General features: G+C 34.8%; 1 protein-coding gene and 1 pseudogene across 6 annotated transcripts in view; both read right to left on the bottom strand.

Annotated features, from left to right (window-relative positions):
- The window catches only part of MFS9 (major facilitator superfamily transporter 9), a 514,330-nt gene that overhangs the window by 160,950 nt on the left and 325,951 nt on the right, over positions 1-27,429 (bottom strand). For 5 of the 6 annotated variants that reach the window (XR_016141319.1, XR_016141321.1, XR_016141323.1 and 2 more), the window contains 2 exons: positions 13,166-13,368; positions 9,247-10,409 (listed from right to left, as the gene is read on the bottom strand). The exons of the other annotated variant lie outside the window; for it this stretch is intronic. The gene's annotated coding sequence lies outside the window, so the exon portion shown is untranslated. The remainder of the gene's footprint in view (positions 1-9,246; positions 10,410-13,165; positions 13,369-27,429) is intronic. 6 annotated transcript variants of the gene reach the window in all.
- On the bottom strand, positions 8,496-9,251 carry LOC148934628 (uncharacterized; annotated as a pseudogene).

The following is a 27,429-nucleotide window of genomic DNA, read 5'->3' as shown; positions in this document are numbered from 1 at the left end:
AAATTGATTTCTGTTTAATGCTTAATAAAAAAATACGCGCGAAGATATTTTTGTTCGAATTAACGGATAATTCTGAAGAAATTTATTTAATTTTCACGCGTTTCACCTGCGAATGTTCGGATATCTTATTAGGGGTATTATACCAGTTGAGGTACTTCAGTGATGACGCTCAAATTCGGCGACGAAATCGTCGAAATCCGACGGTTATTTTGACATGAGGAGGAGGACACATTGATAATTTCCGCGCACACCTCTCCAACGGTAAATATTTCAATTATTTCAAGAATATTTTGGATATATTTGATTTAAAATTAACTAATTTTCTAAAAAATAAATTATAGATGAAAATTGCAGGAGAATTACAGCGACAATGAATCCACGGAAACGTCACGCGTAAGAAGAGCTAAAGGCAGGACCTTCGCATCGGGCGCGCATTGTGTCGACATTCGAGGAGAGGATAGACATTATTCGACTTTCGAGTGGTAAGTTAATATTTTCAAATAATTACTAAAAGTAAATAATAGTATTTTGAGTAAATCTAAATAAAATATTAATGTAATTTTTTCATACGAAAGAAGAAGATTCGAATATAAGCTTTCTCGACCTTCGTATATTCTCACTTGGTAAGTTGATAAAAACAAAAAATATTAATTGAAGGAGCAATACATAGATATAGGCCGAGTACATGTTAATTAACAAACTACAACGTGAAACATGGCATTTCCTCGGCAAGCAGGTTGCTAAAGTCTTTTAATATGAAATAAATTCAATTAATTATATTACTAACTACGTGCCGCTTTGGTTTAGCAGACGTACGACGTAGTGGAAGTCTGCTATAATAATTTGTCTCTATAATAATTTGATGATCAATATTATTGATATCGATTAAAATCCCTTTTATTATCCTCCTTACCGGAAAAAATATTAATTGAAGCAGATAAGGATAAAAATTAATATCTTTTTTTAGAAACAATCTCGTCCGAACATACATATTCCCTCATAATTCCGGGAGAAAAAGAAGAAAACGAAGAGCAACTCATTAGATATGAAACATATATGCATTTCGAATTGTTTCATACTGATTTCAAATAATACATTTGTAATAAAAAATGTATGTTATTTTATACTCTAATTTTTTATACTCTAATGTTTTATACTCTAATGTTTTATACTCTAAAATATAAATAAAATTATAACGGTATGTCCCTGCGCGGTCAGATTTTGCACGGTAAGAGAGCAGAGACGTATGTCGAGAGCTCGGAGATGCTCGTCGGATGCTGGATTCGATAAAAGAGTTCGCAGACGCTTGGGTTTAATCAAAATAAAATAATAGTAGGTGTAAGAGGCCGATTCTAACCCGAGAACTCCGCGGGAGGTGCGGGTGTGCGGGGGGGAACGATTAGCGCGGGAGATAGAGGGGAGAAGGAAGTCAGGGACAGTCCTTTGAATTAAACCGCGGGGGATGGGAGGTGGGGAGGAGATAAGATAGTAGGCAAAAGCGGAGATGATATAAACAAATAGATAAACAAAAATAGACAGACAAACAGATAAATAACAGGTAGCAAAGATGATATAAACGAGAAGATAAACAAATTGTACGTGGACATGACGTCAAAGGGGACTCGTCGCTGCCGCTGCCGCCGCTGCCACCGCCACGTCATGTTCTCATCTTTTCTTTTCATTGCGTTGTCTCTATTGTATATCTACTCTCTCTCTCTCTCTCTCTCTCTCTCTCTCTCTCTCTCGTATACCTACTATCTATTATGTCTCTCTTGCGACTCTCTCTTATTACGAATGTTGTGACTATTTTTTTCGGCTAATTATTTTTATGGTGGGAGGAAAAGAATAAAAGAAATATATGTTTTGCATTATATATGTTTATTTTTATATATGTTTTATATTTATATATGTTTATTATATATGTTTATTTTTAAACAAATTGAACACATTCGCTGTCGCCGCCTTTTTTCTAGGAAGAGCGAAAAGATGGCTCTTCGTGGAAATCGACATATTTCGTGTCGCGACGTGTTAAGAGAGAAGCGCCGATACTCCGGCTGCTATAAATAAATTGCGATTCGGAAGACCTATGATGATGCTCTGGTTTAGACAAAGCAGTGGCATTGACGATTGTACAATGCGTCATGGCATGTTAAGAGAAAAGCGCCGATACTCCGGCTACTATAAACAAATAGATAAACAAATTGCGAACTCAGTTGCAAACGTATGACGACGTTCCGGTTTAGACAAACGGGCAAAGAAATTGTCGATGATATATAATAGGTCATTAGGCGTGCGGGATCACTAGATGGAATGAATCAAATGTGAGAGAAAACCGTTGCATACAAAAAAAATGTGAAATGTATTGATCGCATGTATTGATTGACACTTATAATGATGCTCTACTCCTATCTGTTAATTCATTTGTGGAAAGTATTGGTAAGACAAGATCAGTTGAGTATAAGAATAATGAAATATATATACATGATGACTCATAATTTTGAATCTTTTTTATATAGTGAAGATACTGCTAAAGAAAAAAAAGAAACTTTACAATGGAGCTAACATGGACAGAAAATGATATTTTGATATGCAATCGTTATCACGTAGAACTAAGAGATTTTGATGACGTTGAATTAATATATAATGGCGTTGAATTAATAGAGATCAACAATTTGAAGTGCAGTTGAAAATCAATCGAAGAGCAAACAAGTTCTTGGTTACAGAACATGACGATCTATCCACCATGAACGTGACGAATTTTTTTTTTGAAGAGACATTTCATCCCGAATTGAAGCAATTCGGTGGAGAAATATAGCCCTAAAACCCCACTTCTCGATTTTTCCCAAAATGTTTCTGGAAATATGCGTAAGTCACCATGCCAGAGGAAAGTTTTACAATTTAGATGCTCTCTTTTGAAAGAAAGTGGATAAAAAAATCCAATCTCGCTAAAATGGTTTTTTTCTTAAAAAGGCAAAAATACGTTCGATGATTTAATCTATGATGACAATTTCTGAAGAAGCTGAACGCGCGTGTTATAGCGGCCAAGAAAAAAAGGGTTGAAGATATACAATTGTATAGAGCATTTCGTGACTATTATGATTGTTATATCAATCGTACTCCGATTTAGACAAAAGAAGTAGCATTGATGACTGTACGTGTTGCGGCATGTTAAGAGAGAAGCGTCGATAATCCAGCTATAAACAAATATTATACTATAAACAAATAGATAAACAAATTGCGACTCGGTTGCAAACGTATGACAACGGTTTAGACAAAGGGACAAAGAAACTGCAGATGATATATAATGAATCATGGGGCGCGCAGGATCACAGTAGACGGAATCAAATGTGAGAGAGAGAGAGAGAGAGAGAGAGAGAGAGAGAGAGAGAGAGAGAAAGCCGACGTGCATCAAAAAACGTGATTACATACAAAAACGCAAAGTATTGCATTGATTGACACTTATAACGCTTCACTTATAATGCTTCACTCCTATTTATATTGATAACAAGGTCAGTTATGAGTATATATATTATAAAAAATAATGAGGTATATATATACAGAGTGTCCCGCGAAACTTCTGCAACCGCTCGTGGGAAGATAGGTAGGATTAAGATAAATATAAAAATCCCATTCCGTTTTGTGATATTCGCAATAATCGAGATATTAATTTTTATAATTGTACTAATGAAAGCACCGTGAGATATAGTCCGGCCCAGTGTATTAAGCATTGGCTATCGACGGCATTGGAGAGGCAAGAGAGGAAGCGCGCCGTTGTTCGGCGCTCGACATCGCCACTTACACGTCTCGCCGCACCGCGCCGTGGGGCTCGCGTCAATGGTCGCTACGCACATTCGCGATTACAATAATGAGACAGATTACAATACACATATTAACACTGTAAAAATAGGACAAATAGAAAGCATAATAAAATTCTGTAAATAAAAATGTCGAAAAAGAAAAAGCGATAAAAATGTGGAATCTGCGGAAAATCTAATCCATTTCTATTATAATCTGTTGCTTCTGTAAAAGGAAAAAATTTTTAAGAAAAAATATCAGAAATAAATGATATCATTCTCTACCGTTCTTTATCGTTTTCAGTTAAGAGAGTATGATTTCATCGAAATATAATGAAATATCAATAAAGACGTAATGTTTTATCGCAAGTTTTGTCCTATCCTAAATCACTGAAAATCTGTCGTAATTAACAGTATATTTACGGCAGAAGAAATTCTAAGTTCTCTATGGCATAGTTATAAAAAACAAATATCTCATTGTTAACCGTATCAATGATATTTAACATAACATTGTGTTCTCTAGATAATTACCGTAGAAAGCGCAAATCGAAATCAAAGAAGAGTAAATGTTTTTGTACCATATTATTACAAAAAGCGTAACATATTATGGTTACATATACGTTACATGTACATATTAAGTATTTCAAGCATTATAATTCTTCAATAAGATACGAAAGAACATATGAAGAGTTAATCATGAATATTAATTATGACAAATTTTTACGTTTCATGGAAAAGGAAACAATAAGAAATGATAAAAGAATTTCATGTTGAAAAAAAATTATAATATACTTATAGAAGGAAACAATGGAAGGTCAATCGCGAATTACGATGAAGTATGACACGATAAGAAAAAAAATTAGAATTGTGGATATTATAAATAAGTTAGTTTGTATTATGCATTAATTTTTTAGATTTATACAATTATGATATTTTTATATTTATTTGGGATATAAATTTAGTGCATTTTTTCCAATTGTCTCTCCAACTCGCCACCGGTAGTCAAAGTTTGATACATTGTAAAAAATTTGTATTACTATAATAATTTCAATTTTCCACGCGTTTGTAATTTTACATCACACAAATAAAATTATTTTCTTAATTTATAATAAAGCCGATTGCAAAAATAAATTTACAACGTAATACATTTGATTCCTGGCTGAGATCTTTCGCAATAATCTCTTTACAGTTTTTTCAAAGATTCGGAGATTTTCCAGATATTTGTTATCAAAAATATTAAATTGCTCATTACTTTAATGTAATATTTTACTACTTCGATTTCATATAAGGGATCACGATTTCAAGATCGACCCGCGACGCGCAGTTCGCATGGCTAAAAATTATAATTTCTATAGATAACGATTTATTGTTATAATACAAACGACGAACATCCAGTGTTGGCTCGCATAAATATTTTTTAATACACTTCTGATAATTTTGAATATTTACATAAAATGTAAATGTAAAAAATATGAAATGTAAAATATTCCATTATTTACGAAATTTTTCTACATTAAATAAAATATACATAGACAAACTTATATATTTCTCATGTAAATTAAGGAAATGTAAAATTAATGTTATTTTGTATATTTTGCGTTGATTTTTTTAGATTTATAGGCTCATATTATTTTTATATCTATTTTTAGTATACATTTATTGAATTTTTTTTACAGAGAAAGCAAGCGCTATTATTTGCACACCACCTTGAGGTAGACAACTTGGCACGTTTTTTTTTAAATAGTTTCTCCAGGCCTAATCCATTCTAGTTATATTTCTAATTAAGTAACTGTTTGAAGTGCCTTCCTTGCACTTGCAAACAAAGTTCGGCTCTTCGGGAAATTTGCCGTGTTGCACGGTGCGCCATATCCGGAGTGATGATATGAAAAGCTGTTATTATTTCATCACGTACCTCATCTTGGGTACTATCACGTTTATGCTCGACTGAAGCTTTGATATAGCCCCAGACAAAATAATTGAGCACGTTCAAATCTGGTGATCGTGCCGGCCAAACGATCGGACCACCTCGACCAATCCATCTATCTGGAAAACGGGTATCCAAAATTTCCCATACGAGATCCCATATTTCCTCTACGAGAATAATGTGCGGGAGCTCCATCGTGCTGAAAAATCAGCGTTTCTTGCTCTTGTAGAGGAATATCCTCCAAAAGTATCAGCAATTGATTTTCAATAAAATCTGCGTACGATTAAGGCTTAATGGACGATCGTATGCAGATTTTATTGAAAATCAATTGCCGATACGTGATATTTATCGCAAATAACGTGTTTAGAATAACACGTCAATATGATAGTATCTCAGTACATCACATGGTAGTCAAAGAGATAAGATACCTGCCCGGTAAGCAGGAGATCCAGGTTCGATTCTTGGTTGAGATGGTATTTTTTCGCAAAATAATTACGAGTTTTCATGACTGGTTCATGGTCGGACCCCGCCATGATGCACACCCTCCCTTCTTATTTGGGTTACGATACACTGGTGCTAGCGGGAGGGGAACGAGACTGGAGGAAGGCACTTGCTACTGCCAATATGGCGGTGGGTAGTGCCGTGCACGCTATTAGCGATCAAGAGCCTGGCGGTGGCACCGGAAAAGACCGAGACCGCATTCATCTACGATGGGTCTCGGGGTCCTCCGCCGTCATCCTGACTGCTGAGGGGAACGCATGACAGTGGGGAAATACTTCAAGTACTTGGGCCTCAATGTGGATGGCTGCTAGAGGTTCAGGAAATACTTCGAGCTCTTTCGACCTTCTGCTCCACAATGGTGACAGTGGCAAATGCCTTTTCCCACCTTCTACGCAACTTAGGAGATCCAGGTACCACTGTATGCGTGCGCCGTGTACTCGGTGGCCCTCTACGGGATGGGCGAATGAGTTGGTAATGAATTGGCGCAGCATAGCAAAGCCACGCCAAATCCAGAGAAGGATCGCCGTCAGACTCGCCCGAAGGTTTCGCATCGAACGGTTTCGCATGCGATGACGGTCCTGGCGGGGATTCTCATGATTGATCTCTTGGTCATGCAACACGTCGAGGTGTATCGGCGGGTCAGGAGGATCAGAGATTGGGGATGACCCCTACTCTCAACACTGTGAAACTATTATAATTAGGCAGGAGAAAGAATTAGGCAGGTGCCAGATCATCGATCGATGGTGAAACCGGTTGAGAGATCTAAGCACTGCGGACGCCCGAACAGGCCATTTGTCCCTATCTAAGGAACTAGGTGGACACGGCCGGCTGTCGTTTCGCCTGATCCAGATGTTAACCGGCCACTGGTGTTTCGGCCGATAGCTGTGCAGGATAGGACGTACGATGTCACAATGTCACGATGGCATGATGTCATCACTGCGCGGCAGATAAGGACTCGACGCAATACACGCTAAAGGTGTGTCCGACGCTGAGTGCCTAAGGAACGTCTCGGTGGCGGGTAGCGACCTCACGCTGTCGACCTTAGTCCGACTAATGATTGGCGGCAAAGGAAATTGGAGTCTTTTTTTGCGAACGAGTAATGCGGCAAAAGAAAGAGGCCAAGTGGAGGCGGATCTCCATCGCAAGAGATTCCCACGTTCGGGGAGGAACCGGACGCCAAGCTGTGGATTTTACGGATCCGGATGGTGAAATAGTGGAGAGTGGCGGGGGACAGGAGAGCCTGACGGTCCTTCCCGCTCCCCATCAGGGGTGTATTTTTAGAGCTTGTACCCTGGGAGGGGTAGGAGATCAAGAGATTTTCTCCTTTCACAGGTGCGGTGGTTCCTACTGGGCAGTGGGAGAAGGGGCACTATGTGCCTTTCCCGCTACCTTTGGACTTGTCGTGACGTGTTCGCTGCGAAAGGGAGGGCGCGGATACTGGGCGAGATGCCTAATCCGCGACTGCCCCCTCTCTCAATATGACACAGATTCCCCTCTTGGAGATCGGAACGGAGTGCTGGGGGGCACTCCTTCGATCCAACACTTCCAAGACTGGTGGGCGCAGCGATGCAGGCGGTACTCCCCCTTGCCACACCGAAATTTGAAGGAATCCACATTAATGAATAAGGGGGAAGAAGGAACATAACCCCCTTTTCCCTTGGGAGTGTCCACGCGGGGAGGCTGAAACATGTACCTCTGGTGTTCCTCGGTCGCCCCATTTAAACGCCATGAAGAGTACCTGCAGGGTTTTTAGCGAGTAGGAATCTCTCATATTCCATGCTTCTCTCCTAGAGGGGCGCGGGTATCCATGAGAATTTTCCCTATATTAAAAAAAAGGAGAGATTGAACGAAGGTATGGCTCCCCAAGATCTGATAAGCCCCACTATTTCCGAATTGGCGGAAGCATTTTTTTGGTGATTCTGAGAGATAGAGAGAAAGGAAACCTTTCTATATTACTTTCTTTTTACTTCGTTTTATATTATTTTCACCTTGTCTCAAAAAATTAATAATAAGATCGTTAAAGCCTGAATGTCTTTGTTAAAAAAAACAATAACACTGTAAAGAGCATCAAGACTCATCAAGACGCAAGGTTCATCATCTTTGGTATTACAAAACTGAATAATTTATCATGCAAATTAAATGTAATAAAGTCAAACTGCGTGACTAATTACCCAGTTCAACTTGATAACCCTATCCAGATAATCTGATAGAAGGTTGAAACTTTTATTTACGAATTTAGAATTTAATTTATTTTTACTGTGTAATTTGATTCTTGATTATAATTTGGTATCTTTATTTTGTATTAAAGTTTTGTACGGATTGAGACCTTGCGTAATCTTGATGCTTCTTACAATGTTACTATTTTTTGATAAAATTACATCATACAGTAATTTCCGTGGAGGTGGATCAACTATGAGTGGCGAATTTTGTACATCAAATAACTTGGGATTGGGATGGCATTCGGCTTTAACTTTGTACGACCATTAGATCGGTGACTTTCAAATTATGAATTTTCAAAATGTTTCTAGAAAAGTATAGTTACTTCAGAGTGATATTTCATCGCGATTTCACATTGACAGACGTTAAAACAGTAAAAAATAAAAACGTACTTCACACAAGCGCGAAGCGTTTAGTTGATGTCCAATTATTTTAGCATCGTGCATTTTGCACTTACTTTGCTTGCCGATCACCCACCGGGAATCTAAATAATCTCTAACCTTTTTTAGACCTTTTTATTTAACGTGAAGAATTGCACTTACGCACTAACCCCCAGACATTTGAGCTTGCCCGGTGTGGGAAGCGTGGGATTCGGGTCCTAAGAGTTATGGCCTGGATGCCGTCCTTGGCGCTTGAGGCGACCGAGGAATACCGCAGGTACTTACTTCCCGATTGTCCCGCGCCCGCACGATCGTTACGCTCCTCCCGGTGGAGATTGTCCTTCTTCTACCATTACCTTTTTGGGAAGTAGACTTTCCCTCCAATCTTCTAACTGAGGGAAGGGATGAGGAGGAATGGCATCCAACTCACCTCATTTTAACATGTGAGCGCCGAGGGAGGTGTCCCTCGGAGCATGCTCTCAAGGACGAGGAGTCAAGTAGGATCAATACAAATGCGGTCCTTCCCATCATCCCAGGAGTTCTCTCTGGATTCAGTCGAAATTTTCCGGCCAGGCCCCACCGACTCAACCGTAAAAGGGGGATCTCGGAGATTACTTTCTCTCTCTCCCGGAAGGTCAGCAATGGGGAACTGCTGACTTCGTAATCGGTGCCGCAGCTCCCCTCCTCCCCTTCCGCGGCGGCCAGTGGGAGGGTCCTCCTCCTCCTCTTTCCGATGCTATCTTTCAGCCTTTTTTTGTGACATGATCTCGCACAAGGAGGAGACCTCCCTCTAAACCTGCCCGCTGCCGACCATCAACTACACACATAAAAAAAAGTGTTGCTTCACTCCCGACTCTAAGGGACTGTGTTATTGATGCAATATACACATTCAAGGTCAGTGTTGAGGAGAGCTTGGAACCGAGGTGATGCAACACTTTTTTTGATGTGTGTATATGACGGTCAGCAGTGAGAAGTCGTTACCTAACATCGTAAGGACACCGTGCTCCTCCTCCCAAGTTGTACGCATCTCGAATGTGTCCTCACCCGCCGCACAATGCGGGCACTGTATGCGTGCTCTCCTTTCCGATGTCGTACAATCAGATCATCCAGGGCGTGACGAACCGCTGTCACTTCTTCTCTCTTATGAGATTCATGGCCCTAGTCGTTGGAACCATCCTCCGGTCTTTGATCCGGCGTACCTGCTGATAAACTGCAGCGTGCATGCTCGTCAGTAGATTAATCGGGGGGGGGGGAGGGGGAAGTCTCAACTAGGACCGTGGCCCCGCATGCGATACCGTTTGGTATGCCCTGGCCAGGCGCAGAGTGATACGGCGCTGCGCCTACTTAATTGACGAAGGCTTTTTTGATCCTTCACCAGGCGTTTAGTCCAAATCGGTGATTTACCACCACGTGTTCGCATACAGGTCTCGTTTTAACATCTGGACCTCCAAAGTTGGATGGAAGCGACTGAGCTTGTTAGCCACCGCCTTCACCCTGAGGGTGCTCCCCCCCTCCCCAGGAGTTCAAAGTGTCTTCTGAATCCTCACTGGCATTGTGATGTCCCATCGTTTTTCATTCTATTATATTGCCAACCTGACAAACATTTATTTTTGATTATTAAAAGCGTCAAACTTTTCCGACCGATGAAATAATTGTCATAACAAGTAAAATTACTTTTGTTCATCCTAACCTTTATTTTGTTTATACACGGCTTATTGAGAACCGCAATCAGTAATAATAATAGTAACAATAAAAAATAATATTATAACTTAATTTTGGACAATACTAAAACTCTTACCATTAAAAGTTCGGAAAGTAATTTATTTCATTATTATAATAATAGATGTCTTATGGAGCTAATTTATCATACGGCGTATAGATGTCGCACGAATAAAGTTTTCTATATTACCGATAGATAGATTCCTTGCGAAACCAACAGATGACCTGAATCAAATTTGGCTTCGTTTTAAACTTAATTCTTATACATTAATAAGACAAGATAAAAAATTGTTAACAAGATTATTATGTTTGACACAGGGATAAGGGGATAATAATAAAATTTTCGAAAAGGCACAAATAAATAAGATCATGATGACGTCATTCAAAATTCTGTGAATAACGAGATAAATTTAAATTTGCAAAGTGATCCGTTTAGTAATGAGAGCATAAAAGAGATTTTTCGGAAAATTCAAAATTGTAAAATTTCAAGATGGCGATCCCCTGATAGTAAACCAAAATGATAATGCCATTCGATAGCCCTATGTTAATTATAAAATACCACGTTTAAATTTTCTTAATACGACCAATAGTTTCCGAGATAATTCCATTTGTTTATAATTTTGCAACTTTCTCTCAGCAATTTCCCTTACCCTCCTAAGTGTACTAGTAAAGGTCTGACATCGATCCGATCGATTTCGTTCTCGAGATATTCACAATTATTTATTGTAAAAGATTACCGACTAACTAACTATATTGTTATAAAATAAATTATAAATAAAATATAAATAAATTATAAATAAAATTTCATAAGATCAATTGTCATAAACATTTGATAGTAAATTTCTATTAACAAATAGTAATTAATGTCCAATGTTCCATAGTAAATAATATTAATTTACCCCCTCTTTCGATCTAATATAAAATCTTGCGAAAAACGAAAAATAAGGAAAGGAATAGAGAAAACTGCTCTTATGAAAGAATAACACTAAGCGATGATGCCATCACCGACATACATGAATACACTCGTACCTTGCCCTATGTGCCCTTGTCTCTTGGGTACCATCTGTAAAATACGCGTACCACCTACCATATAATATATTTTACGGATACCCTATATTCGTATCCGCCATAAACTATAAAATTTACGGAACTTATAAAACTTTACGGATGCAGTAACTATATAAGCACTCGGAAAACTAAATCCAATATGTGAAATGTGAAATTAAAACGCAAGTTACTTAATTTAAAGATTTTATTAGAATTCAATAGAAACATTTATTTCCAATTTTAGGAAACTAAAATGACAAAATCCGTAATAAGGAAAATGTAATATTAATGCTTATACTCACTGTGTCCATCAGACAATTTTAAGTATAATAACTATTTCTTTGTGTACTACAAATAAGAAGGGAGGATGTGCGTCACGGCGGGGCCCGACCACGAACCAGTCGTGAAAACTCGTAATTATTTTGCGAAAAAATACCATCTCAGCCAGGAATCGAACCTGGATCTCCTGCTTACCGGGCAGGCATTTTATTCTTTCGACTACCGAGGCATGTGATGATATTTATCACAAATAACATGTTTAGAATAACACGTCAACAATACAATGATACACACACATATATATATATATATATATATATATATATATATATGTATCATTGTATTGTTGACGTGTTATTCTAAACACGTATATATATATATATATATATATATATATATATATATATATATATATTACAATATACATATATACATGTATTCTTTCGAATCCCCATGACCGGTATTCCAGAGAGATGATGGTCCTATTCTCTCGATGGATGCAGGTCGGACTGCAGCGGCGACACCCTCCAACGCCATTGGCAAATATACAAATAATCCTCCTGGAGCACGACAGGAGAGATTGCATCAAGCATGGCTCGAGCCCCCGAATAAGAAGGGAGGGTGTGCGTCACGGCGGGGCTCGACCACGAACCAGTCGTGAAAACTCGTAATTATTTTGCGAAAAAATACCACCTCAGCCAGGAATCGAACCTGGATTTCCTGCTTACCGGGCAGGCATCTTATCCTTTCGACTACCGAGGCATGTGATGATATTTATCGCAAATAACGTGTTTAGAATAACACGTCAACAATACAATGATACACACACACATATATATATATATATATATATATATATATATATATATATATTACAATATACATATATACATGTATTTTTTCGAATCCCCACGACCGGTACTCCAGAGAGATGATCCTATTCTCTCGATGGATAGACAAAAAATTGCAGAACGTTAAACATACAGATATGTATATACAGATATATATATATATATATATATATATATATATATATATATATGCAAAAACTTACACACACACACACACACACACACACCACACACACACACACGCGCGCGCGTGTGTGTGTAAGTACACATGTATATATAAGTTTCTTGTACAAAAAATAATTAAAAACTAGTGAGGGCATATGATTACACGGATAAAAATAGATCACAAATCAAATTTGCGAATTGAAATTTGTCGACTTTTAGTATCGAATTATATTAATAAGTAATTAACTAATAATTAATCTTAATATAATATAATTATAAAATAAGGACCTTATTAGAAAACGGTTGACTCTAAATTATTATAAAATGTTGCTTTCGAATGCTGTGTTGTCATAAGATCTTTCTGATTTTATTTCTGTAGACTGATCGGCCCAACTTTGTTTTTCGCCAGATGCAAAAGCGCCATATATAATACTTCCCAAAAGATATATTACGCCAGCGATAATGAAGACTGTCCGCCATTCTGAAGCACTCTAATTTAAACATAAAAAATAAAAATATTTTAATATATAAATATATGTAAAACACACACACACACACACACACACACACACACACACACACACACACACACACACACACACACACACACATTTGATATATATTGAGTATATAATATATTATTTAATATATTAAGAATATATTATATATAAATATAATATAAATAATTAATGATTTCCGTTTCCAATTGATAAGAAGTAAAAAAAATTGAAAAAAGTGTAAGAACGAAGAATAAATGAGAAATAGAAATGAATTAAGAGACAAATTGGGAGTAAAGAGAAAAATTGGGAGTAAATAAAATGGCAAATAAAATGAGAGTAGGAATGTAATAAGAATGAAAAAAATAAAAATAAAAATTGTTATAAAAAGAAGGTAAAAGAGGAGGGATAATATAAGGGTTAAGGTGAAATAGGAAAAGAAAGTAGAGATGATAGAAATAAAAGTGGGATCAGAAAAGATGAAAGAAAAGATAAAGAGAAATATATTAGTAAAATAATTAAAAGGAGGTGAAAAAAATACTAGATACACAATAAAGAAGTTATTAGAAAAGACGAGATTAGAAATGAATATAGTAAAAAAAGAAATGAGATAAAGAAAGAAGAGAAACATTATTAATAAAATTAAAAAGAAAGTGGCAAAAAAGAAAGATTTTACTCGTATAAAAAGAGTTAAAAGAGTTAAAAGAAAACAAGGTATGAAGAAAGTTTTAACATGGAAGGAGAGATAAATAAATTGATAAATAAGAAGTAGCACATACAGAAAAAAATAAAAGAAATAATATTTGGATAAAGTATAGAATGTAGAAGAATATAAAATGAATATAAAAAAGATATTGTATTGCGATGAAGAAGAAACACTGGAAGATAGTAAGATAGAAGAAAGATGGAAGAAAGATCAGATTTTAAGAGAAAATTCGGGAACGAAAAAAAGTAATATGTAAAAAAATAAAAGATCATAAAGATAGGAGAAAAAAAGATGAAGAAGTAAAGGACAGAATGAAGGTATATAATAAGAGAAAGAAAATAGGAAATGGTAAAATAGTAATATTGGAAATAGCTTTTTATAAAGTTGCGGACTAGTAAGATGTATCTCGTTTGGATGTGTAACGATTGGATACTATTCGACTGGATACGCACGATTAGACATTGGATAATTAAACGCATAATTGAACATAAGGTGAATAGGAACTGCATATTGCAGACAAAACGATTAAATACCGCACAATGGAAGACCGCAGAATTGAATATCACACGCAATTATAAACAAATAATAAATATTTTTTCCTCTCTTCTTTATCCATAGTAACCGGTGATTTTCATCATAAATTTACATTTTATTTTAAATTTTAATCTTTGATCGTTAATATCATTTTTTTCTTTTTTCTTTGTGACGCTTTGTAGCTGTCGGTCACAAGAGGCGTAGGCCCCGACGAGGGAATTGTCCCGGATCCGCGTCCTCCGGTGGAGGAAGAAAACGGACAATTGTTATTTGGCCAGCGGGCCCATTGTTGCCGTCGCGTACAGCGACCTTAATTATTTTCAGGCGAGCGGAGTTCGGCTATTTCCTCCTTGTGTGAAACACACTCACTAACAAGGACCAGCGGAGCGGGGGCGAGGACGAAAGAGGAACGGCTAGGAGAGGAGCGACGCAAATTCGGCCAAACATGCAAGTTGTATTATTCCTTTCGCACTCGCAGTAGCGGGAATGGAAATGCCGCTGTTAAATAGATCTATTTACAGTTCGAAAAATTGTCATTGCCGATCGGGCGAACGAAACTATGACGGGGAAGACGCCACTCCACGGAACAGAACATAGGGACCCCGGACACGGAACATCCCAGCGAAGTTCTGGAATGGTATGGAAATCTGCAGGAATGCCGATCAGGAAGAGAGAAATATGAGAACCCCGACGTATGAGAAGCAGAGAAGCTGGACGTTGCCGCATCTGCCATCGCATTCAAGTTTCCCGCGAAGATCTTCGCGAGACGCGGCCGATTAGGGCCGCGTCTTTAGCCGATTTTCGGCCAATAATAAAACGGTCCAAATCGCGAGAGAAAGATAACGATCGCCTGCGTATCCGCGCGGGTGCGGAAAATCACTTCTCGTGATGCGGTTAGCGAAAGAGGACGTGGAGGACCATCAATCTGTCATGAAGAAGCCGACTGTGTCGTTGATGAGCCGAGTGCATCCGTTTTGTAAAACCGTCATCTCTGTCGTATCGTGAGCGGCAGATCGTTCGAGCGTCGCGGGAATGCCGGTATCGCGAATTAAGTGAGTGAGAATTAGAGTGCGACGCAATAAGTGCCGGTGCCTGCAACGGTCGAAGCGATCACCCGTCTTGGAAAGAAGTACGGACAGCGTCTCGCCCCCCCAACGGCCATGATAAGTCATCTTTGTTAAAGTTCTTTTGCCATTTCTATATTATTCGTATGTTGTATCATTCCTTGTCGCTTTCGCGAGCGCTAATTTACTATGCTGCGAAGCGATGTTTCGTCGCGATTGAAATATTAATAATTGCTATTAATGCCTATTAATGATTGCTCGTCGTAATCGCACATGTAACGTAGTGTTGCTTAGTCTTGGCATATTATAATAAAAATATTTTGCTCTTGTAATCTTATAATTATTGGCTGTCTTTGTCTTATCGCGCTATCTTGCTCCTTATCGCGAATCTAAATCGCCGTGTAGTTACGGTCGCGCGTGTTATTGCCCGGGATGCGGATTGCCGTGTGCTTATTGCCGCTTTACTTGCGCTACATATATTAGGTGTATAAAAAAATTCTGGCTTTTTTTTTTGTAAAATTCAATCTTTATTCAAAAACAAACAAAAAAATATTAATCAGCGAAATATTCCCCGTTTGCATCAACGACCTTTTGCCGTCTTTCGGGTAGCTTGCGAATTCTTTGACGATAGAAGCTCACCGACTTCGAAGCGATAAAGTCATCGATGCATTTTCGTATCTCTTCAAATCTTACGAAATATATATCAGCCAAATGATGCTGCAGCGACCGGAATAGGTAGTAATCGGAAGGCGCCATGTCTGGGCTATACGTCGCGTGCGGGAGAAGTTCCCAGCCTAACGCAAAGATATGGTCCTGAGTCGCTTTCGCAACATGTGGTCGAGCATTGTCATGAAGCAAGATCACTTTACGACGTCCTTGGCCAGTAAATGGCCTCTTTTCTTCTAATGCATCGCTCAAATTGGTCTGTTGTTGTTGGTAGCGGTCTGCCGTGATTGTTTCACCCGGTTGTAACAACTCGTAATACAACCTTTCCAATCCCACCAGATACAGAGCAAAATCTTCTTGGCGTGGATATTGGGCTTTGGCGTCGATGTCGAAGATTGACTCAAGGGTTAACCCATGATTTTCTACGTTTAGGGTTATCATAAAGAATCCACTTTTCATCGCCTGTAATGATTTTGTGCAGAAAATCTTTTTTCCGGAACTTTGAAAGTAAAGTGAGTGCAGCGTCACGCCGACGATTTTTGTTGTCTTCGGACAATTCATGCGGAACCCATCTGCCTTCCTTCTGAACCTTTCCCATCGTATGTAAACATACAGAAATGGTTTGCTGCGTAACGCCAAGCTGTTCTGCAAGCTCCTTTTCAGTTTGCGCAGAGTTTATATCCAGCAGTGCTTGCAATTCGTCCGTTTCAATCTTTTGAGGGCATCCAGCACGCGGTTCATCTTCAAAACTGAAATCTCCTTGGCGAAATTTTTGATATCATCTTTTACATGTAGTATGACTTACAGCGTTCTCTCCATATGCAGCACAAATCATTGCAGTGGCTTCAGCAGCATTTTTATTCAGATGAAACGCGAAGTAGATGGAAAATCGAATATGCTCTTTTGTTATTGCCATCGTAAACACTACTGATTTTTGAGGTTATGTGCATCAAATGCCAAACCATATGGCATTTTAGAAGGCCAAATGTCAACGCTTTAAAACCGTAAAAGGCCGGGAAGATATATAAAATTTAAATTGTTATTTCGGTTGTATGAAATCTAAAGCTCAGAACTTTTTTTACACCTAATAGATTGCATTATCTAGCGAATTTGTATATGTAGTGCACACTGTGCACTTTAATATATAAACATAATTAAAATCAATCAAGTGCTTGTATTCTCAGATAAACATGTGATTTTCGTGTGTGTAACGTGTGTTTTTTCAAGTGGACGTGTGTTTCTCGAATAATTAATCGACAGTGATTAATAATGATTAATTTATTATTAAAATAAATTATTAATAAAATAGATTTATTAATAATATATTCGACTGATTGTTATTGCTTGTTAGATAAATGTGTTTTTTTCAATTATCGAATAATTAGTCGACAGCAATTAATAGTGAGTAATTAATAGATTTATTATTAAAATCAGTTGAATCTGCTTTTTCTGTTTAAATGATTTTCAATCTCAGATAATTGAGTGACTAAGTGATTAAAATTATTGTTAATAATAATTAATTGATAAATTAGTAAATTTTTCGTTTGTCAATCGAGTAAACTGATCAAGTATAAAAGTTTATCAGTGTAATTGAAAAGTTGATCAGTGAATTGAAGTTTGTTAAAAGAAACTTATTTGGAATTCGATTGGAAAATCCATCTGTTTTTCTCAAGGAATTCGAGAAATAGTAAAAGAGATCATAGAATCATTATACAAGATGATTTTTATAAGGTAAGTGAATGAGTGAGTGAGTAAGTGAGTGAACGAGTGATTTAGTGAGAATGAGAGAGAGAGAGAGAGAGAGAGAGAGAGAGAGAGAGAGAGAGAGAGAGAGAGAGAGAGAGAGAGAGAGAGAGAGAGAGAGAGAGGGAGAGAAAGAGAGAGAGAGAGGAGAGGAGAGAATCTGTTCCAATGTTAAAATAACTTTTATTCTTAAAATGTCGTATTCTTGATTTATCTTTGAGATGACTTTCTCTTTCCTAAATTTTTATTTTTATTTTTTCAAATTTTTATATTGAAAGGTTTTATATTGAAGGGGTACACATTGACAACCGCGTGATTTACGACCGCCGTCTAAGTAACCGCGACGCTTTGCAACTGCCTCAAGATCAGAAAAACGCACAAACACCCGCGGTCATAATAAGCGAAATCACGCTCCGACAGATACCGCGATCTGGTGACCTCGCCGAACAATAATTCGTCCACACAAACAGCGCTATATCTGCGCTATACTATGCATCGGCATATATATTTACAAACAGACCGTTTCTTAATATCAGTTACTTGATTATATAACATCCATACCTTTTATTTTATACATTGTTATTTATTTTATTTTATAATAAATTTTATTTGTTGTTACTAAAACAAATCTTGAATAATTGCTTCCCTAATCAAACCCATCCCGCGAACTATTTTATGCTCAACCAATCTTGTTCGCATTCGACGAGAAAATCTAGCGCTGTTTTATCTTTATTAAAAAGTTATTAACAAAAAAGTATTAAAAATATAGTAACTTATATAAGTGCTGAAGACATTATTACTTGATAATATTGCTCTATTACTTATATGCATACATAAATACATATGCGCATGCGTGAACACACATTATGCATTTAAAACTGGTGTCTTATTTCGTGGAAAATCACAAATTTTTAAGAGTTCCGTTTTAATAGTAAATTAAAAATAAAAAACTGATTTTAGAATTCCTGACAGATTTGAGCAAATAGTTCTCTTTGTTAAAGTGGAAAAATCAGTTAGACAAAGAGACCAAGCCAAGTCATGAAAAATATATTTCGTTTAATAAAAAAAAGTGCACAAAATAAAAAACTCTGTAAATTCAACTCTATAAACTCATGTAAATTCGTGATCAATACACACTTTTTTATATAGGAGAGACCATTGTTGAGAGACCACTAAAAGAAGTATTTTAGGCATTTCGCACACAGATTGTCGGAGAGAATGTTAGTTTCTCCAATTTTCCTTTGTAAAAAAATAAATAAAAATAAATAAATAAAAATAAATAAATAAAAAGAATAGTAATGAAAAAAATAGAAGCATATTACTTTTAAGACTTCCACGATTACGGCTATTTCCACGGCTATTTTCAAAAAGATTAAGAAAAAACAAGGGCTATAGGAGTCAAGCGCAGTAAACAAAGCGCGAGTAAAATTATTTACTAAGATTCTTTACAGTATATTTAAGCTACATCCAAACGTTTCGATCCATTTTTGGATCATCATCAGTAGATACAATTACTATGTTAAAAAGTTACATTATTAGATGAGGCATTAATCATAACTTCACAGATTTGCACAAACCGACTTAATGCAATATCTCAAGAGCTTCTGTCAAAACAGAAAAGCTGATGAAGAAAACGCTGTATAACAAGATTAATTTAAATATAGTCAGATCAAATAAACATACATTAAACAAACATACATTATGCAAAAATGTCAAAAAGTTAAAATGAAAAAAGAAGAACTATTGGAGACTCACCTCGATGATATCGCCAATTATAACAATAAAAAACATAGATGGAAATAAATATTAAAAATAATAGCATGTTCACAAAATAAAATTTTTTAAATTAATTAATTTTTATTTTAAGGCCGGTTAAAAAATGTGGAATGAACGAAAACTTAACTGTTTTGTGTCAAATATTAGAATGTAAACAGGAAAAAAGCGAGGAAATGGAAAGTCAAAAATTGTTATGAATAAAGATACAGACTATGTTTATATATTATTTAGAACAGGATTCGTATGATTCAGGAATCCTGTGTCCGTTTGTAAATTAATACTATTTGTTTGTTGTTTAATATGTAACATTTCTAAATGATGTAATGGTAGCTTAAATATACTGTAACTTACTGCTTAAATATACTAAAGAATCTCAGTAGATAATTTTACTCGCGCTTTATTTATTGCGCTTGACTCCTATAGCCCTTGTTTTTTCTTATTAATTTCAAATTCGAGTCCTTATATTTTAACTATTCAAAAAGGTTTTTTCGCAAAAAAGTTAATATTTTTATGGATATTATCCGTGTCATTATGTCAAATGCCTGATATGGCATTTAACACATATATTTGTAAAATCAAGCCTCCTATATTTCGATCAACATCATATACTTTTCTGTCAGTACGTAACGCTTGGTCGGTTTTTATTTATTTATTTATTTAAAAATCGTACATCATCGGCAGTTCGGAATTCTTTAAAATACTGTAATAGCAGAGCTACACAAAAAGTATATCTTTTAGATCAGAACTACAACGTTTCGACCAGCGTTTCATACATTTCTGTCTAAGTACGTGACATTCGGTTAGTATTTATTTATTTAAAATTCGAACATGATCACGACTGCTCAAGACTCTTTAGAAAATGCTTTAATATATTCAGAACTACGCAAAAAGTATGTTTGTTAAATTAGAACACCGAGTTATTGATTTGTATTTCAGTTCGCTCTATTATTACATTGATGATTACTCTTGATTTATGTTCGAATATTTTTTTTAAAATTCCATTTGGCAAAACTTTTAGAATTCTTATATAACTGTAAATCTTTCAAAATCTTGCGTTGGACATTGGAGCTTGTTTAAGATAAAGTGAAATGCAACGTAAACCTGGCATCTCATTTTGTCCAAACCGATTTTTTCGCCTTAACAGAACTATCTATTAAGAACTTTAAAACTATTAAAACGGAAGTCTGAATTCTCAAAAATTTATGAGTTTATTTCCACAAAATGAGACGTCAACTTCACACATTCACGTACACATACATATACATATACACGCATATACACATAGGGCCAAATGCGTACCGATCATCTAATTGTACCAATCAATATTTCATATTATTCCTATATAAGTAATATTTAATAATAAAAATATGAAATAAATTAGACAAAAATTTAAAAGATTATATTTTGTTTTGTGAGAATTAATATCATTTAAAAAAATCAAATACAACTAATTCTAATTTTTAATCAATTTATAGCTAATAAATAAAGTAATCATAAAATTTTGTTCCAAATTTTTAATTTTTATAATAATAACTATAATTCCTTTTATTACCAAAAAATTAAACATGCAATAATAATGGCTAAAATCAAGTTATAATTTCTAACGCTCATCCACATAAAAATCAATATTGAATAAGAAACATTAAAAATAACTTAAGTGAAACGTATTTAACAACTCCCTCCTATATTATAATTATCTATTATTTATTTTTATTTTTTTATGTTATTATTTATTATTTATATTTACATTAAAATCTCTCTACATTAAAATCGAATGTTATGTTCAAAATATTTTCTTTTACATTTGAAGTACAGTCATTCCGTATTTGTATTGTTTTTATCAAATCTTTCAGATAGACATTATGTCATTATTCATATCTGAAACGAACGTGTATGGATTCGGAAACTTCGAAATCGCGATATAAATAATAAGGAAATTGTTATATTGATTTCATCTTGTATACTCTACTGAGTATTTGTGAATGATACATCTCGCAGAATACCGATATTATTAATAACTATGTCGATGCGACCAAACGTATCGATTGTAGATTTAAGCTGTCTAACACGGAATCATAATTCGCAACAGCTTTACTTCCTAAAAGATTATTATTATTTACTTAGCATTTATTTACTCCTTGTATACACATAATATACATAATTAGTTGAATTAAAATGTACATCTTAAATAAGATGTAAAACTGAAATTATATTATGTAAAAAAAATTTAAGAAAACTTGAAATAAAACTTGAGACAACACATACACACGTAATAATTTAATAGTAGATTAAATATCGGATTACATATTAAATAAAAAAAATAAAAAATTGAAATTGAAATTGAAGTAAAGCAGATAAAAGTTTGAATCAGATGTAATATTTCACTCAATAATGAATTAATTAATTCAATTATACTTATATTCAAAAATACTTACATCTATCTCGTTAAAACAGTTACGTGTCGGATCGGTTCGGTTCGCGGCTCACTCTCACGGTTTGCGGGATAGCGTTATAATGGTCCGTCCTCACCGGATGCGGTGCGAGTTCAGGTGCGCGGACGTGCTCGTCGGTTGCCGGGTTCGGAAATTAATAAGATTATTTGATCTGATATTGGCAAAAATATTTATTCGATTTGATTGATGTGGATACATAGCGACGTTGATTCGCCTAGCTCGTTTGTTGGCAGATGTTACATCCTATTCGACGAATGACTTTCGATGCGTGTGAAGTATGCGAGGTGTACTCGGAGTGCGCGGCGCATGCGTCGGAGCAAGAGATTGGTTCGTGACGGGACATATTGATCGCGTGATTGGTTGAACGGCAGTTCGTCGGTAGCGCTCGCAGTGCGTGCCGTGTTATTCGGTATTGCCGCATGATCAATGAGCGTTCGAATGCTAGGAATGAGAATGCTCGCTCCTGTTCGTGGATTTTACACAAGAGACAAGTATACTTGTCGAGGATGTTCCGTCCCGTGTGCTCGTGTAATGGTAAGAGTGATGAGACCGAGAATGCTCCATCTCGGAGCAGGGAAGATAGAAGAAATGAATGACAAGTATGCTTGTCGGGGGCTGAGAATGCTCTGTCCCGATTTTCTCACTGTTGCAGATGGATGATACCTGATGTCAAGTATGTTCGGCGGAGATCAGGAATGTCTGGTCTCGGTTAATAGTCGGAGATGAGAACAGATCGGAGGGTCGGTCTAATTATTTTATCGGGAACCGGCCAAGTTTATATATCCGTCAAGTTTTGTTATTTTGCAATTTACAAAATAGCGCGGATCGCGGATATTTGACACGCACGTGACGAGTGCGTGGTTGCGCGCGCAACGGTCGGGGCGTTCGGTTTCACGGGCGCGCGTGTCGATCGATGTGTTTGGTAGCAGGCGCTGAACCCGATCGCACTTACAATTAAAACGATACGCGGGAATCGTTACAACGTCAGTCGGATTGCCAAGATGAGAAGGAGTTTCGGTAGAGAAATAAAATAGAGAAAATTTTGTAAACTATGTACAAGTGTATTTTTAAAGAATTTTTAGAGAAATTATGTACAGTTACTGATTGGATTTTACAAACTTCATTTTGACTGCTATTTACAATATATACATGACTGAATATGATTTCGGTTTTAGTCTCGAAATCGCGTTCGTTTGTTCGCCGAAAACGTTTGTGGATTCCAGGAATCGTATAATAGCTTGACTCGCCGACTTGCGTAAAATCACATGGTAGTGTTCTTGGTTGATTTGTCACCCGAGACACTACGTGTCTCCTGACCTATTTAAACCTAAGTGTTATATCACAATCTTATTAAATTCAAATAGTACCTAATATTCAACCCTAATGTGTATACGTAATATATTTATATAAAAGATTTGATATAAAAAAAGTGGCGTCAAGTCCCATTACTTCGAAAATTAAATGTGAAATTGTTTTTAAAAAATATAAATCAATCAATGATTTGTATCTTTGTATTCTCATTGAAGTCTTTTTATTTCTAAAATTCAAATGATAATAGCTTTAATTCTTTTTCAAAATAATATCATAAAATTGCGTTTAATCTAATTTAACTCAAATAATATGTATCTAACATAAGTAGTGGTAACTTTCATTCTACCTCAATATCTTACTATATTTGACACACTTTCTTTACCTTTTTGTAAAAAAGTAATTTTATACATATTATACACGTTCTTAAATAATTTTAAAAACATTACATACTAATATTTGTCTGTTCTAAGTATATATATCTACTATATCTATATTTATTTTTATAATTTATTCCTATCTATAAAGACATATTCACATATTTTTAAATATTATAATTTTTAAAAAATATCGTTATTATCTATATATATTCATATTGTAAATATTAACTAAAGTCTTAAAATAAAAATAAATTTTATATTGCTTAAATTTCATATTTGTATATATATTTATTCTTCAATCTTTAATATTTTATGCGAATTACACATTTAAAGATGTTAAATTCTCACAGATTTAAAATATAATGTATAAATATTTAGATTTAATGCATTATAGTGTTTACTTTAGTTAATGAAAACAAATATGTAAATATGTAAATAAATTATATAGATATAAATATAGATATATATACTTAGCACAGACAAATATTAGTATGATGTTTTTAAAATTATTTAAGAAGTTATTTATTTATATAGAGTTGCACAAGTGCAAGTTGCAAGAGTTGCACAATTATAGTATCTGAACACTTATAGTTTTGATTACTGGAGATACGTAAAAAGTATAAAATGACACTATTTATATTGCTTCTTATTAGAATTTACTTGCAACATAATAGACACAAACATGAGTCACTTACACTCCGAAACAAACTGTTAAATTTGTTGCAAAACTTAACATCATTGACTACTATCGGATGCGCGGAAAAAGAATAAGCATACTACTTCGCTCATTCTTTTGTTTTCTACTTTCTTACTCTCGTATGCGTACACATCACTGTGGAGGCTGCGGAATATTGAATTCGAGACATTTTATTAATAATCAGTCAATCTAAATTGTGACATAAGAAGCAGAGACTGTAATTAAAGATATATTTTTCAATTTTTCATGAGACATATTGTACTCTGCCAATGATTCGCTGGATCCTACTGACCCTAATTTATTGGTCTAATAATCCGCTGGATCGATAAGATTAATAATAATAAATATGCGCTTAGCAAAAGGAATATATTAGTAGTAATTTAGAAGCATTTAATATAAGTGCATGAATTATGATTACAAGTAATTGTACGAGAAGAATATTCGATCAATTACTTAGCATAATTTATAATTCGAAGCACAACATGTTACGAAATATATGTTTATAGATATCAAAATCAGTACGAATGAACAATATAACGAATGAAAATATAATTTAAATGCATTTCTTTCTAAATTAGAGAAAGAGAGAAGAAAGATGAAACGAATAAAAAGAATTAGTGTGTTTATTATGTTTATATAAATATTTTCTCTTTCATTTCTATATGTTATTTTATGTTTAATTATATCATTTTATACACATATACCTTTAACTATAAATGTAATTCTACAATCTTACTTACAACACAAGAAATTAATTTTATTACAATGAATCTTTAAGCTCACAATAATAGTTGTAATTTTACATAACTTTTTATAAAATGTATAATAGAAGAATTATTAGGCAATCATAATTAAATAATCAATTAAATCAATAATTAAATAATCAATAATTAATCATTTAATAATTATTTAATTACTGATTTAATTAATTATTTAATTACTGATTTAATTAATTATTTAATTATGATTGAGTAGTAATTCTTATATTATACATTTTATAAAAAGTTATTTGTAAAATTACAATTATCATAGCAGATAATTTGGAGACTCATGTAATAACAGTTTTATTCGCATTTTTAAATTTGCAATGTGCAAATAAACTTCTTATGCTATAAGATTGTAGGATTACATTTATAATTAAATATAAGTGTATAAAAATGATACGATCAGGAGACACGGTAATGTCTCGAGTGTCAAGTCAAGATCAACCGAGAACACTGCCGTGTGACTTTACGCGAGTCGTCGAGGTTCGAGCATCTGAAATTATCGAATTTCAATAACGGCTAAACCGATCAAGTTCTAAGTAGGCTTGATCGATAGCTTGAGTCCGACTTGCATAATAAAAGTATTTTTATTTTTCTGCTACGTGTCCTACAAACAGAGATATTGCTATGCAAAGTCCGATTTGAAAATTTTTAAGAACCGTCATCATCGTCGCCTTTGTACGGCTGCAACGTCTATCACGAGATGTCACTATTAATCTTATCGACCCAGCGGAAGAAAGTTGGGATACGTCTCTCGATACCTTCGAAAATCGTAAAAGTTATTAGGATAACATAATAAGATAGGAGATTATAAGAAAAAAAAAATTGAAAAAATAATTGCTATCTTATTGCTATTTTATCGATTGCTGCCGGTAATATAATAATATTTTATTATCTGCATGGCGCCAAATTTAAGTTGTACCACTTCTTGTAACCTCCTACCTCATGTTATCCTCACGTGTCTCTCGATACCTTCGAAAATCGTAAAAGTTATTAGGATAACATAATAAGATAGGAGATTATAAGAAAAAAAAAATAAATAATTGAATAAAAAAATTGCTATCTATTTTATCGATTGCTGCCGGTAATATAATATAATGCTTCAAAATGTCTGATATCACTATAAAATTATCTTTTTTTTAAAAAAGGTAAAAAAAGAGTGTCAAGTATAGTGGAATACTTCAAAATGTCTGATATCACTATAAAATTATCTTTTTTTAAAAAAAAGGTAAAAAAGGGTGTCAAGTATAGTGGATATTGCCAATTCAAATGATTGTGTAAAATTTATATAAAAGATTTGATATCAATAATTGGCGCCAAGTTATAGTCCTACAAACATGGAGCTACAAGTCCATTTTAGTTAAATTATATATTTCAATCGTATAAAAGATTTGATAAACCACTGTTTTAAAAAAATAAAACTCAAGTAGTAGTTTCTTTAATTTAAAAATAATAAAAACCAAATTATGTGTATATCTTTCTATCCATTAAAAACTTCTTTTTCTAACCCAAGTGGTAGTAATTATTTAGCTTTAAAATATTATTATATCACAAAATTGCTTTACTCAACCTATGTTTTTATCACAAAGAATTATAAAGTAACAGTATAAAATAAATGATAAAATTTTATTTAAATAATTTATTAAAAAAATTTATTTAAATAAAAAAAATTTTTATGTAAAAACATTTGGCGCTGCTTAGATCAAACAAAAATGCTAATGAGATTATTTGAATGTTACAAATAAAGACAAAATTTATTATTTAATATGATTAAATTATAATCACACACACATACACACACACACACACACACACACACGCGCGCGCGCGCGCGCGCACGCACGCACGCACGCACGCACGCACACGCACACAAACAATATGCAAATAATATTATAATCCACTAACGGTTAAAGTTATACATTTATAACATTTCCCGTATACATATTTTACTAATTATATCTTAT

Source organism: Pogonomyrmex barbatus, unplaced genomic scaffold, assembly GCF_055798465.1.
Source record: "Pogonomyrmex barbatus isolate J1 unplaced genomic scaffold, ASM5579846v1 scaffold9, whole genome shotgun sequence".
Taxonomy (NCBI): Eukaryota; Metazoa; Arthropoda; class Insecta; order Hymenoptera; family Formicidae; genus Pogonomyrmex; species Pogonomyrmex barbatus.
This window is presented reverse-complemented; position numbering and strand designations above follow the sequence as displayed.